We start from the raw sequence: 16,174 nt of genomic DNA on the forward strand, positions 1-16,174 counted from the left end.
TGAAAGACAGTAGATTAAAAGATTTTTATGTATTGGGCGCTGATTTAGTTCATGTATTAGTCTCTTTAGCATCTCTCTGACAGGTCTATTTAGAGCTTCCTTTTCGTCTGGCCTTCCTCAGGCAATGACACTCATTACTCTCTGCCTGTCAGTCAAAAGGAGTTATAATAGAGCTTAAATGGGTCTCCTGACACAATGCCCTTGTAACAGTAAAGGAGTGATAAATACCAACAATAATGCTCCTACCTGTAGGTGCCTTGGGAGGGGGCAGGCAGCATCCCCCAGCTGCCCTGGGTGCAGGCACCACCTTTCATTCCTGCCCTGGGGTGCTCAGTTCAGAGGAGAGTGGGGGTTTTTTCCTGCGAGTTAGGGAGTAATGGGAAGGAACTGGAGGCTTTTGAGGGATGGTGAACTAAAATTGGTATGTTGAGAGCGTGGAGCTAAAACACAGTAACTGAGCACAGGAAGATGAGATTCGACATGGGGCAGGAGAGACGGGGAGCCTATTTCAGTGTAAGCATGTAAAACACTCCAGCATCCTGGAGTGCACATTTTATAAGTGAACATTTATGAACCACACTGAGCGCTAGCATGGAATAAAAATTATTTAACTGGTTAGAGATGAGTGCATCTGTTATTTCAGGTCCTGTAGTTCTTTGCCCTCACTAAGGATTCCTTGCCCAGGTACTTATCAGGTTACTTTTAATTCACCATCTTGCTCTGTGTTGGTACTTAAGGATGGTACTATTTCGGTGCCCAACCTGAGGTGCCACTACTTTCCTCCTTTCAAGAAACTGCACAAAAATGCAGTGAAAACTGCCATAAGTTTAGACATAGAGATGTTTAGTAACATCAGGCACGACTTCGAATCTATAGATAGACAAATTCTGCAAATACTGACACCCAAGTAATTGGACTTATGTCATGCACTCCATCACATCACAGCATCTGTGCTTGTGCAGACAGGTTGCTTTGAAATACAGAGGCTATGGACAAAATCTGAGCTCTGGGCAGTTAATGACTGTGATAAATTAGTAGCCATACTAGATTTTAATGCAATGGTCAGTCTGTGCAGTTAAAGAGTTAACAGCCTGGGAGGAAAAAGCCTGAGTTTGTCTGAGGACCATTTATCCACCCGTCTGTCAGTCATCGGCATTCCTCTCTGCTGAGCAGACCCTGAGTTTGGTGCTTTTAAGGACAATGAACTATTGCTTAGGAGGAGAAATATTCCCATTTGAATTAGATTATCTGACAATTTAATGCAATTGCATGAAAACAACATTAAAAAAACATTAAGATATTCTAGATAATAGGTCAGCTTTGTCTGATATTACATAGCACTAGCCTTGGTTTCTTGGCTTGCTCCACCTTGTTCATCGGCCATCCGGGAACAGAACAAAGCAGAAGTTATATAAAACTTACACAAAAAGAAAGAAAGGGAAAAAAAAGTACCTTTTCACGTATGTAAAACCCAGTTTGTGTGCACAATGGAACGAATTAAACTTGTGGAGCCAGCCGTAATTTTGTCATTTCTCAACTTTGCAAATAAACATTCTTTAATTAAAACTCAACTCTCACTGCCGATGATTTTTAGAAAAAGCAAACAGGGGCAGTGCTGCGCTGGCTGCAGGACTGGGAACCTTCCCATTTCTGCTTGTGGAGCACGCTGCCTCGCTGCTGCTGTGCGAGGAACTGGTTGCACCAGCGAGTTGTCCCCTTTACGTGAGCTGGTTTGTGGGGATACACAGCTCAAGTTTGCTAATTAGCTTAAACAGCTCTTTAACAGGTGGCACAGCCCTGGTGAAAACCAGGACTTCCTATGGGGAGGTGGTCTAGGAGCACAAGACAGCACAAGTAAACTTGGCTACTGGGATAAGCAGGATGTATCTGACTGGGTGAGATTTGCCAGATTTAATCAAAGTCCTGGAGTCTGTTCCCAGCTGTGCCAGAACTGATCTTATGCAACTTCTCTGCTATCTTATTTGTCTGAGTTTTGAATTATATTTGCCTGGCTCTTAAGATCAATAGGAGATGTTGCTCAATATTATAGCCAATGGAAATCATGACATTATCATGGGTTGCTAGAAGAGCTGGGACTAGAGCACATGAAAGTATGCTCCTATAGTCCAGTGCTCCTTTCTTAAGGGGCTGTTGTGCTTTTTGCAAGCAGGGCATGATCACTGTGCCTCCCCACGAATAGGGTACGTGGGCTGCAGCAGGGAATTCAGTGCCCCAAATTTAAATGTAGGAGACAAGGAGGGACTGGAGGCTTTAGCCCCAAGTAAGTGCAGACGACAATTTTCAGGTGTGTGTAACTTGGCGAAATGGAGTGAATTTTCATGGAAGCCATAAAGATCTCCTTCCCAAATCCAGGACTTCAGCCATGACAAATTTCCAGTTGGAGGGGGGAGCTGAGAGGGTTCTTTAGAGAAGTGATTGGACAGCACAATTATTTTTACTTGGGGTAAGGCATTTTATTTTCATTTGTTTTTTTGACTGTGCTACTAAAATTACTATTCCAGTAGGGCTGAGTTGATCCTTACTAATTTAAGTGTCTAAAATAAAGTTATAAATGAGCTGTGTTTCCATGAGTAAGATTCCCATTCATCGTTGCAAGGTTTATTTCATGGCAGTGAAATCATTACCAGTAAGCAGCTAGTGTGCTTTGAAATCACTGAAATCATTTAGCAATGATAATTAAGTACAAAGAGTTGCTCTAACAGTTAGTATAGATTAGTTCAGCACACTAAAAGTTTTGCATTTATTTACACATTGCAAGAGGAATGTGTTGTTAAGAGAATAGTACAGCGAGATCAGCCTTTAAAGAGTCTCAACCAGCTTCCAGTGACCGGACCGGCTCTGACGGGTTACACCTCTGTAAACCTGCCATAGTTGACTGTGACATTTTCCTGAATCTTTTTTTCCCATTTATATCAACAGCTTTAACCCCAGTTTTACCCCCTCAACTCTAATTTAGTCTCAAGTATTGCCCCTGGGAAATTTCAATTTTAGGTTTTCAAAGGTTACCCAAAGTATCAAGTTATTGGATTATATTCTGCGAGCAGATTTGGGGGTGGGGGTGGGGAAGAAGCGTGATCAATATCTGTGTCCTCTGGTGTTTTATGAAGAAGTCCTCCCAGGGAATAATTTAGCCTCTGATTTTGCAAAGTGTTTGGCACGGCTCAATGTTAGCTGGAAGTGCTCAGCTTCTCACGGATTGCGGAGCTGGATGTGAACTTGGCTGTTTCACTGTTTTATACGGCATTTTCAATGCTGCAGCATAATACTTAACAAAACTGGGCTTTGGCCAGTATTTGTGACTTGGGATGGGGCTATTCCCAGTGCGAGCCAGACATCCCAGACATTATTGTATTCACGTGCTTTGTTTTTCCTGAAGAACCGCGTATCTCTCTGCTCTTCTCCCGTTACCAACTGGCTTAGTTCAGAGAGGCTCTTCATGGCTCCCAAAGGTTGACTTTGGGGTTGTCGTTAGTTTGAGATGTTATTGGCAGCAGGTTATAGGAGTTACCGCCAAGAAACATGTTTAGGCATTTGGATTACTCTTGTAAATTTTAATTAATCACTTTGCTGCTGTATAAGGCAGCACTGTAACACATACTTAATGCTCAAGTATTCGATTTCTTACAGCAACATTGCACTGCGGGTTAAAAAATAAAGCTGCGGGGTAACAAATGTCTACATTCATGACAGTTTCTTTTGTAAAGAGTCTTTCTAAGCGCTCTCTGTGCCTGGAGTGGTCTTAGTTTGGGGGTACCCAGCAATGAACCTTAGCGGTGTTACCTCTGCACTGTCCAGTTAGCAGGGTGGTGACGGGTGCTCTGCTTCGGCTCCTGCAGACATCTCTCCAGACGGTCCTTCAGAAATGTTGTCATCTCCTGGCACTCTCCAGATAGCTAAAATTACCCGGTCAGCTGTGTGCAATAGTAGTCTGGCTCCTAACGAGAAGCGTGTGGTCGGGGGTTTCTGTTTTATAGGAGATGGGGTCCAGACTTCTCAGGGGCTACCCGATGTGTTCAGTCTTTGTTCGCTTTGACAGAAGGGTAAGCATAAGCCTTTAAAACAGCAAGTGTCGGACAAAAATAACAGCCGATGTTGTTTTGCTTCTCTGGTCACTGCTGCAAATTGCCACCTGCGAGCTGGTGCTGAGAGGTGTGCGGAGCACCTCTCACCCCCCCCCAGCCTCTGGGCAGCACAGAGCGGCCCGTCCGTGGCGCGGCACCTGCGCGGTTGTCTGTCCGGACGGTCTGTCCGGACGGTCTGTCTGGACGGTCTGCCCCGAAGCTGCCATCAGCCACGGCGGGTGTGTGCAATGGTCTTTCCAGACAGCTTCTCAAACACCTGCAGGAATGCTTCAGATGAAGGGATCGGGGATTCAGGGTGCACGGTGGGGTGTCCAGGCATTCCTTATAGACACAGACATCTGCCTTTTTTTGCAAAGACATCTGTGCCTTTTGAATAATCCTGAAATATTGTTACCGCCTGAGAATTTGATGAGAAGATTTGGGTGGTGCAGGGGATTTCTGGTGCTTTTGCTTTACATAAAGATGAATTTTACAATAAACAGGGTTTCTGTTTCCAAGTTTGTTAACACAGCACTTTGTATCAACAAGTGCATGAAGTAAGTCACAAAAGGGAATTAAAATAGTATTGACTTTAATTGAACTACAGCTGTATGCAGTAGTCTCTGACCTTGGAGTATACCAGCAAAGTTCATGGATGCTAATAGGTGTGAGCTATGTCCCTGATACAGTTAGAAAAAGGGGAGACAAACTCCAAATAGCAGGAACAATATAACTGTTTGCAGTTTCTGTTTGCTGTCTTTGATGATGCAGATGAGGTTCTTGTTAGAAAAGGGATTTGCAAACTGTGACTTGTGCCCTGCTAGGCTTAACCGGGCTGTGCACAGCCAGGAGCTGCTGCTGCTGTGTTGGTGCTGCTGACACACCCAAGGAAACAAAGTTTGGAAAGTCCTGCTGTATCACGAGCACAGGTGAAAAAAATCAGCCTTGCCATTAAGGAATATGCTGGGGAAAGGAACTGCTGGAAAACCAGGAACCAGAAGGTGAACAGGCAGGTTAGATCAGATTTAGTTCTCCTCCCAGGAGCCAGTGCTCGGCAGAGCCATATAGCCCATTTTCTAGGGCTTTGCCCAGCCTAGTGGTAAATGCGTTCATGGGTCTGCTGCCACTTTCCTTAGGAGATGTTCCAGTATCAGAGGTTTCTCTTCTCTCTGGTAGCTTGTTTTTGTAGTACTCAGGCTAAATTCTCCTTTCCATAATCTACCTTATTAGGAAAATACACTCCCGAGATAATTTCTTTTCAATCCAGTGTTTATACCCATCAATTATTTGCAGAGTTTTATTCCCTCCCACTTTTTTTTTTTTTTTTTTTTTTTTTTTACTTAAGTGAAACATGCAGATATGGCTCCTTGAACTTCTCCAAATGTATCAGTGCTGCCAGACTCCAGGCACTGTATTACTGATTCCTGGACACATGGTAGTTTGACCACATCTTTTAGCATGAAACCCTCACCCTAAATGGGCTTTTGGACCACACCAGAGATTTTTGTGTTACAGCCTTGTGCAGAGCATGCTGTGGAATAGCACCACCCTGAGACATTTGGCCAAAAACCTGTGTAAAGGGATGAAGGAGGTAATATTGCTGCTGCCTTGGTTTTGATGTTCTGATCTAGGGTACCAGTACAGCCTGGGGGTAGCCCAACATCCAAAAAGATATACTGAATAGTTTTTTTTACCCAGAAATCTCATTACAGAATGTGCCACCAGAGACATTACAACTATTGTGATTTCCCATGATTTTGCCCTGCTCTTATTTCTGCAATGGCTATATGGTTGTTCTTTCACTTTTTTTTTTTGGTGTACTTCTGTTTGAGAGTTTGATGGGGGGATTGACAGAAGCTCAGCACATCCTTCCAGGGGTGGAACAATATAAAAGCTGACTTTTGCAGCATGACAAAGCTGTGATTTTTTTTTTTTTTTTTTTTAAAAAGTGAAAACCAGACTTCGCAGCTAGCCTCATTACTCAAATACCTGTCCTTCTGGGACCGTGCACCCTTGCCTGCTTAGCGCTGATGTAGCTGCCTGCTCTGTACCACATCCCGGAGCCTGGTACTCCAACCTATTGATTGACATCTCTGTCTCCAGCTCTGATCTCATGTCTTGACCATCTGCTTCTTCTGGTGGTCTCCGGAGGGTCTGCCAATCAGCAAAGCAGGCTCAAAACTCGCAGGCAAATGGGTTAGATTATTTTTGGACCTTCCTTGCAGCCATCTGTTTGGGAGGGAGCCATGAGCTTGTCTTACCCAGCTGGGTTAAGGTGCTGTGGCAGCCTGCAAGGGAGGAGGAAGCAAACAGGATAAAGAAAATTACCCTCTTCTTAAGGAGCTGAATCAGCTGCGAGACGGCGCTGAGCTCTCAGCCAGCAACTGGCACCAGCAGTGAGATATCAGGAAATTTCCCAGTCCCTGTTGGAGCTGGCTGCTGCCTTCAGATGACACCAGGCAAGACGGCGATTTAGATGTGACTTCGAAGCTGACTTGTGTTGCCCTTGACAACCTGGGTTTGAGTTTATTTCACATGCACACACATACACACGTGCATATGTTGCTATAACAACCACCCAGGACTTTCAAAAAATGTTGGACTCTGTTTTCCAGGTTGTGAAGCACCTAAGTTTTCCTGCAATCCAGGAGGCGAGCAGCTGCCTTCAGTCTCTTCTTTTTTCCCCCTTAAAAAAAGCGCAGTAAATCAAGTATGCTAGGCAAAATGTCTGGGTTAATTATGTAAAAAGAGTCTGTAATGCCTTAGTAGGAAAAGAGAGGCACACAGGGCTCTCTGCTGTTCTGGTGTTTGAAACAGCCCAGCTAGTTCACAGCAATAAAGGTTGAAATGTAAATGCTGTTTTTGGTGTCCCCAGAACATCACAGTTAATGCTACCAGTAAAGCCACTGGTGTCACCAGTCAGCGGTAAATCGCAAATCATGGATGAAGATTATGACCTCTGCAGCCTCTGACCCAACATGATCCAAACTAATGCTGTAACCTGCAAAACACCAATCAGATAAGGCTAAGAGCAGGGGATGTGAACAGCAAAGAGCCTGTATTAGCCATAGGAAGCCCTTCCCTATAGCTGCAGGCTCTGGTTAAGGTACTAATGATATCTAGGCAATGGCATTTGTCTCCTCTAGCAGGCTCACGCCAAGACTCTGTATTTTCCCTTTTTCTCTGAGCAATGGGGACACTCTGAACAGTGTTATCTTCCAAAAAAAAAGGAGTTTACTTGTGGGGGAAAGGGAAAGCAAGAGAGGCACAGCTACCAGACAGCATGTGTTTTGCAGGATATGGATGTATGTGATAACCCTTGTGTGCTGGTCTTCATCTTGCATGTGTTTGAAAGTGAGCCTTGCCTATAAAACAAGCCCTGATGGAGGGGAAGGAGTTCTGGTTTCCCCTTGTAGGCAGAGCTTGGTCTTCCTGTGCGGTTCGTGACCCAGCCTGCTGCTGGGGCTGCATCCTTCCACTAGGGGTGGGTGTCACTTTTCTCCCTCGCAGCGCAAATGAGGTTACACAGAGGTTGCAGAAAGTCACTTGGGTCAGAGCTCAGAATAGGGACCAGGACCTAATATGGCACGTTTTGGTGTCCCCTTGCTCACAGCTCTGCCTTAGTGCAACTATCCACTGCTCTGCATTGGGTCCTTGGGGCTGCATGTGATCTTAGACAATCAGATATGACTCATGCAATGCTTTTTCATCAACAGGTGTTAAACTTGCTAGCAAAACGCATGTCCTGTCACTCCTAAAAATGACATACAATTCTTCATGTGTCAATTTAGTGGACAAAGTTTGTGCTGGCTTGTCATATTCCAAATTCAAGCCAGTTATATGAGGGAACAAAATACCTTGTGATTCTGTGATTAACTTAGTGCAACCACCAATGTTGAGGATACCCTAGAATTTCCCACCCAGAAGCTATGTTGAGAGAATGGAGGAAAAAAATTCTTTGGATATTTGTTTAGGATTTCTAGCTACATGATAGTCCAAAACCAGCTGCTGCAAATAGATTGTTGGAGGTCTAGAAATCCTCGAGTAATAGATGTGTGGGCAGTAGGGATCTGTGCAGTCCGAAAGCATGGTTTAAGCTGGATCCCTCTAACTGATGGTGGATCCCTTGTGGAGGTCCTGCAAGACAGATACGCCTGTGGTGCTGTGTTGGACTTCTTGGATGGGGTGTGAGAATGTGATGCACATGTTCAATACCAACTGGTTGGTTTATACCTCCTGGTATCAACCATGCTTTTTAATTTGCATGAGCACTCTTCAATGTTTTTAGCACTTCCAGTGGGTTTATGTTGCAAAATGCTGTCTACAGACATGGATTGGGATGCTAGAGGGTGTTTCATGGTCATGTTTTGTACATGATGGTGGTCTCCTGTTAGCACTTGAGACTTAATGCTTTATTATGGACTGTGTTGAACAGTCGCTGAACAACCGTGCGGGATGCTTTGCCTATATTCAGAGATGGGGTCCCCAGAAGGTCAGAATTTGATGCAAACATGCACTATTCCAGAAATCGATTTGATTTTCCAACACATGCCCTTACCTCTTATGGCTGAATGGAAACCTCAGAACCTACCTGAGAGAATAAAGACCTTTTCATCTGGAGATCACCAGTCTGAATCCAACTCAAACTACAAGTTGTACTTATTTTGTGGATTGTGGATGGCCTGTATAACCAGAAACCATTCTATTTTGCTCAAAGTGGTGGCTTCCAGAGAAAAGCCTTGACCTTTGTTGGTTCTGCAGACTGACCTCCCTTTGAGGCAGGCAGTGTGATGTGCTGGCACGGCAGCGCTCGTGGGAAGCTTGTCCTCAAAGACAGCTCCGTTTGCCAGGCCAAAGCTCAACTCAGCTTTGACGTACAACTTCTTCTCCAATGTACAAATTAGCTCATTACACTCTTTGCATAAGATACACAGGAGCTGGCAGCAAGGGAGAGGAAATCAAACCCACTCACGCTTTGTTCACCTGTGTTCAAAGTCATGAAACCTTCCTGCAATGATTCATCCCAAGCCACAGGCTCCGGAGCCCTGGTTTGCCTTCTCCAGAGCTGCTCCATGGACAGGAACAGGCTGCTGAGCTGAAAGGAACCTTTTTAGCTGCAAAATTGTGCAAGCCAGCGTGTGCTATTTCTGGAGCACGCTGTAATGTATGCGTCTAGCCTGGCTCTCTCCAGCAACGGCCAAATGTTTTTCAAGCAGTAAAGAAGGTAAAATAGAGCAACACTGTACTGGAGCCAGCTTTTCCATGCGTTCCCTGAGCAGAGCCTGCAGGAGCCCGCACGTGCACTCGCAGACACATAATTAAATGCACCAGTCACCAGAAGGATGGAGCGGGGGGACCGGGGACCTCAGTTTGGCAGCTGCAGCCGGTTACACTGCGCTGTGGCACGGCCTGTGGCAGCGCAGGCAGCACGTGCCCTCCCAAATTGGGGTCAGCAAAGCCCAGACTGGGGTGAAGTTTGGCACCACTGAGCGAACAGGGAGGGTTATACCAGGGGGAAAGAAGTGGCTGGGAGAAGCAACCACCAGGGAGCGGGAAGCCGCAAAGCATAGTAACATGTCACCCCAACTGCAGCGATTGCAACCCCCAATCTCAGCTCACCTTCATGAGGAGAGTCGGGATTGTTATCTCGCTGCAAAACTGTCACGAAAGAACATGTCTGCATGGTGCAGCACTTTGTCATGGAGCAAGGGCTGAACCGGCTTGTTAGGGGACTGGAAGCAATTATGGCAATGTTAGCTTGTTTCTTTGCCTGGTCTACACCTTGCTGCTTCTGGGGAGGGAGGACTTGCCAAAACAGTGTTGCATGAACGTGGCCCCACAGCTTTTGGCTCTGGAGTGATCCGATTTAGGGTTGAGTGGTGCATCTCAGCTCGGGCTGCTGAGCCCTGCAGCATGCTTCATGATGCTGCTGTCAAGCAAATGTCACTGCGTATATAAGAAGGCCTTTGGAAGAAAGGGACAGTTGCAAGAGGCTTACTGTGGGGACCACCACCCTTTTTCCTATTTGACTGGTCTCCAGCACCCTGCTCAGTCTAATCCTGCTGAGAAGGAGCACTTGTCCCTGTGGAGTTGCAGCTCCCAATTGAAGATACACTAGAAGATGCAAGCCCCCTCCCAATACAGCCCCTTCTTCAGCCTCTCCCATCCCATCTCCGATCCTCACTTGCTCCACCCATTTGGCAGCCTGCTATGTAATTCCTAGACTTTTGGGAGGGGTGAGAAAGGGGTGATGCCAACCAAGAGGGAGAAGCAATGGAGATATGGACCTGTCTGACGTCCCCTGGATGTTGATCGGGGTCACACACTGTCCTTGCTGGACACTGCTGCTTGAAGGAAAGAAGAGGGAAAGAAGGAAAGAAAGTAGAAACATGGGCTGAGGACTGTGTAGAAATAATGCAGGGTGGGATCTTTCTGGATCAGCCAGAGCTTGGCAGATTTTTGCACACATGCATGGCAGCAGTGCCCAGCCATAGCAGGAGACCTGCATAAATGTCTCCTTGTTTCCCTTTTGGAAGCTGGCAGGTATACAGGGCTCTGTAATATCATTGAGCACCTATGAGCCGTCTTTGTATTTACTGGCGTGGAGTTTTATATGTGTTGAATGAGAGAGAAGTGAGCGTTTTCTGGTGTTTTATGAACGCCGCTGGCTCTCCGGGAGCAGCGTGGGGGCAGGTACAGAACAGGTCAGAGATCTGAGCTGGGACTTTATAGATCTCTGCAAAACCTTAGGTAAATTAATGTTTGAGAAAGGGACAACAAAGTCCCTTAACAGAATTTAGCAGAAAATGGGATGTTTGTTTATTGCACATGCTTCAGGAATTAATTGAGCCATGTCCATGGTGCTGTGTTCTGATGCTAAAACCAACATTTACTCACAACCTCTATGGGTTGTTAAACTGATTTTGTAGCACTTTCTGGACTTTCACCCTCGTTAAATTAAAACAACATTTTCTTGTAAGACAGTTGCAAGATTAACATACAAATGTTTTTTAATATGTCCAGCATTATTGAGTAGGGTGGTTTATCTTCACCAGTGCCTTTAGCTTTTTGTTCACAATGATTTAAAGTATTCTTAGTGTTCATATTCAGTCCTGTCCTGCTATTGCATTTATGTGTGCGCATATGCGCTTTTGCAGGAACGTCGTATGGAGTTTTCTGTTACTTCATACTAGCTCTGTATCTGCGTGTATGTGCGAACACGCTTTCAGGAGAAGCCACTAATAAGGATACTGATTTAAAATTATCTAATCTAATTGATGGCAGCAGAAGGCATGGTGGGAAAGATGTTTTGAAGAATTGCTGGATGGCCTAACAGTGTTAGTTCCATTAAATCCTCAGAGTCTGACCTGTCTGTAGTTATTTCCTCCTGCGTAATGAGAAAAATGAATTTAAAGAGACAATAACAGTAACCATGGATGGGTGTATCTGAAGGACCTGGAAGAAGCGTGGTGCCGAGGGCAGATCATGGGAACTGTGTGGGCTCTGCATTGGCATCAGTGCAGCCCTGTCCAACCACGGCTGTGAAGCTGCAGCCTTCCCTGCCTCGGTTTCCACATCAGTGAAATGGGGCTAAGCACTCACTTGCTTGTCTGAGATTATGAGAATTAATGGCTGACTAGAAAGTACCCAGGAATCTCCAGCTCAGAGGAGTCATGCAAGGACAAAGCTGCTTTTTTTATTCCCGCATGCTGCTGATTTTCAGGCTACAATTGTTCCTCTTGCTTTATTTGTATGCCTGGTCGTAGTCGGCCATGGAGGATGCTCCATGCCATGGCGGGGGTGCTGCCTGTGGTCGCCGCTGCAGTCCTCCCTACTTGTGGGGCCACTGCCCTTGGGGTGAAGGCACTTTTCATTAGTGGTGCCCGAAGGCAGCTTCCTTGCGCCGTCTTTTTTTTCCTGCATCCAGGATGCATTATGGCTAACTTTATTCTTTAGCTCTGCTTTAAGCCAATCTCAGCCTTTTGAACATTATTTTTCCTGGGTACTTTCCCATTATCTGTTGTGATTTTTAGTTTTCGATTAAGGCTTAGCTCCACCGATCCTGAGGTTGGAAGTGAATGATCAGTCCCCAACTGCGCCCAGAGCAGCTCACCCTGCTGCCGGCTGGGGCAGGGCCAGGGCCAGGCATGCAGGCAGCCCGGGGCAGTGCTTGTGTTTATTTTCCAGCTCTGAAATAGTCAGGACAGGGTCCAGTTTGCATTCAGAGTCTGATTTATGATGACTTGAAAGCCTATCACCAGCCAGTCTCCTGTGCCTTGTCTTTGTACATCTGGAAATGAATCATTTCACATGTAAAGAAAAATCTCTGCAATGATATTCTTCAAAAATTATTTGCTCTCATGTCCAGGTCCCATGTGAGAAGAGGACAGCATAGAGAAAAATGTCTAAAAGATTAGGCCAAAATGGTGGCAGAAGGGATTGCAGATAAGAAGTGGAAGGGCAAGTAAGGAAAAGCCCTGATGTTTCAGTGGGAGCAAGTACAAAAGTATCTGAGTTGCTACCACAGTTGGAGAGGATGTGACTGTGTCTGTGGTATAAATAGCATACATTTAAAACTGCCTCATTACATTAAGGTTTCATGTTTTCTACTCCAGGCTCCCTTTCCCAGGTCACCGTATGAACACCTGAGTCTCCTCGAATTGTCAGAGAGATGAACCTGTAGCGGCTTGTCCACAGGTAAGAGGCTCAGCCATCGCTTCTGTGCCTGTTCCAGGGATTTGGGAAGCACAGGGGACCACAGAGCCCGTGGCCGCAGTGCTTCAGGGCTTGAGCCTGTGCCCATGCTGCCTGACATTGTGATTCAAGGTTTGCTTTCTGCTGGGGTTTCTGCAGGTTTTATGCCCCGCTGAGGTGACGCAGTTGCAGGGATTTGCAATTCTTAGGGCAGATACACAGTGACTGAGCATTGAAAAAGATGTTTTGAGGGGCAAGGACTTATCCAGGCTGCTGATCTTCTTTTTTTAATTTTATTTCTGCTTACAGTGTGCCACTGGTTTTGTTTGTAGCTGCCCAGACAGAGCAGCCTGTGCTTCCGTACAGGTGCTTGCTGTAGTTTTCTGAAACCAGTAGATGTGGATTGCAGTGCTAGGGTGGAGGTTGCCTCTCCTGCTGCTGTGATTTTCTTTCTGGCTCTTTATCCAGCAGCTGCCTAATATAAAATATTTAGAAACAGAAGCCACTGTTGGGTCTCTTTCCTTGTAGCTGAGCAACATGACCAGCAGGTACGCAAATCCCATCCTCCCTTGCCTGCTCTCCCTGTCCCTTGCAGCTGTGCCTTTTTCCCCTTGCAACCTTCACAAAGTTGCTTCATTTGCTGATGAAGTTTTACCTTCCTTGGGGATGCCACTTGCCCAACTTTGGGGAAGTTTGTGGAAATTAATAACTGTTCACGGAGCTCTTGGAGAACCCACCAGAAGAAGGTGCTGTGCTGCTGGGCATGGATACTGGCCACCAGCATGTTGTAGAGGCTCAACCCAGGGTCTGGCGCCAGTGTTGGGTGGATTTTAAGGACTGGAAGTCACTTGGCTGATATGAGACAGATGACCAGAGTCCTTGAGCAAAAAATGGGTTTGTCTGCTCCCTGCTTGAGAGTGTACAGCTTTATCCATAGGGATGCACATCCCACGGCGGCTTGCTGCTGTCTGCAGCCAGGTCCACAGAGCCAAGGGCATGTTGCAGATCTGCAGCCAGGGGTTATTTTCAGAGCTAAAATGCGGTGGTGTAGGATGGGCAGCACAGCAGCGTTCACTGCATGAGCACAGGACAGCCACTGGGCTGGGGCTGGGCTGGGGGAGGTGGTGGTGCTGCCCATGCAGAAGCCACAGCCTTTTCTTGGGGAGTAGCTGTTGGCCTGGAAAGAATGTGACAGCAGCCAGGGGAAGAGCACAGCTTCCCGGAGAGCAGCAGCCGCTGCCTTGCTGTGACATAGCCAGGCGTTTTGTATCATCAGCAAGCATTAATTGAAGGGAAGAGATTTTGCACCCTGGGAGTAGCAGGTAACCACACTCCAGTGAGAGCTCAGAGCAGGCTCCATCAGCAAATACTTCTTGCTCAGCTGCAGTTATAGCTCATTATCTTGCTGACCTTTAATTTCACAAGTGTTTCTTGCAGTGTGTTTCTTCAGCCTGGTCCGGCTTCTGACCTCTGTTCCCAGAGGCAGTGGGATAATATATTCATCTGCTGTGCTGTCTAGCCACTTCGCATCCCTCCCTCCCTCCCTCCATCCACCCCTCTGTCTCTGTCCTTTTTGGCAATCTGTCATTTTTATTTTTGGTACGAGTCCAGGAGCTGAGTAAAAAGTACTTGGGCAGCTGGAGCGAGGAACAATGGGTTTTAAATACGCTTTAACGTGTTTGTAAACAACTGCACTTCATCAGGGTCCCTGCCCAGCACACTGGCAGCAGACAAAACTGATGAGACTCATCTGAGATCAGAATTAATTACACTGCATGGAAATGGTGCAAAGCAGACAACGATGCAGTGGGAAATATCTCCTGTTCTGTGGTCCATGTGTGTTCGTTTAAGCTGCGCTCGTCACTGTGGCCACTGAGCACCTGAGATTGCTCTTCTTTTAGCTGTGGCAGGGAAGAAGATGAGCAGAGAGCGCTAAAAATGTTGGGAGGACTGTGTAGCTGTTGTGCTTTGAGGATGCTCTACGGAGTGTTTGGTAGGATGTCTTCTTTGTTGGAAATCATCTGTCAGGGAAGATCAGTATGTGGAATAATGCTGTTGTCCTGTCAAAATATCCCCATTTCTCCTGAATTCCCAAGCTTGCTCCTGGTGAAAAAAAACAGTTTTGTGGTTTCTTTGTATCAGGGAATAAAAAGTCCTTTACTGAGGATGATTTGAAGAGGGAAGCAAGCTCAGAAGCATAGGGAGGGAGCAAAAGAGCTGTAGTTGGCACACATGGATTGGATGATACCAGGTAGCCCATTGGTCCCAACTCATCAATTTGGATGAATAAAGACTGAATTTGCAGGTATGGGGCTCCCACTCTGTTGCTGAGGGCTGTGAGTGGCGCGGGGCTGACCTCATGATATGACTGTTCATACCTGCAGGAGTTCTTCTAGTGGGGAAATAATGGAGGAGAAAAATCAAAGTGCTTTGAAAATAACCGCTTTGCTGCCTAGTGACTCGGCTCACAACCCCCTGGTTGGCCTGTGGCTGCTCCTGCTCAGGGGATGGATGCAGCTAGTCTCTGACTCTTCTGTGAGTAACAGTGTAATTGCAGAAATTGGCACGGTGGCTTGGAACGAGATCTAATTAATTAATTCAAGACATGCTGGGATTAAATTTTATTAAACCTTGGAATCAGAGTAGACTAGATGAAATGTAAGCAAAGGTTGGGAAGGGAAAGGAGGGGTATGTGCCACACGTGCTGCCTGCCAGCGCTGCTGCTGTCATGGCCTTGGCTGGCAGGGTACTGAGTGCGTGCTGAGGTTATATATAGGTATATGCATATGTACCCATATATATGTGTGTATGTATTTACACACACATATACCTGGTTTCACTCCAGCCAGGGCGATCAGGGAGGCACTGCTTTCCTTACCCAGTTGCTCTGGATTTTTACGTGCAAGGTGACTGACCAGTCCCTCCCTCCTGCAGCAGGTCAAAAGCCAGGCACCGCTGGCCATGTACTCCCTAATGTCATTGGGAGTGAAAAGGAGGTTTCTTTTGCCTTTCCCTTGATCCTTTGCTGATAAACATGTCATGCTCCATCCAGACCTGCCTAGTAAGGGATGTCAGCTCCATATTTACCGCCTTTAAAATGATTTGGGGTCTTCTGGAATGGAAATTGCTCACATAGTTGCATGTTCATGCTTAGTCTGCTCCCAGAAGCTGCCTGGTCAGGCATGTATGTGCTGGCACCGCTTTACACTGCTGGACTTCCCAGAAATAACTAATTTTTTTGAACAGGTAAACAAGTGTGTATGTGGGGTGTATGCAAACCCATTGGCTTTCCAACAAGAGGTGCAGCACAGGACCCAGCCTTTTCAGGGATGTTGTTTTGCCTGCCGAATCTCTAGCATCCCACACGAGCCGTCTTTTCTTCTGACAGTTTCAGGAAT

The sequence above is a fragment of the Accipiter gentilis genome, chromosome 17 (assembly GCF_929443795.1).
Source record: "Accipiter gentilis chromosome 17, bAccGen1.1, whole genome shotgun sequence".
In the NCBI taxonomy this organism is placed as follows: Eukaryota; Metazoa; Chordata; class Aves; order Accipitriformes; family Accipitridae; genus Astur; species Astur gentilis.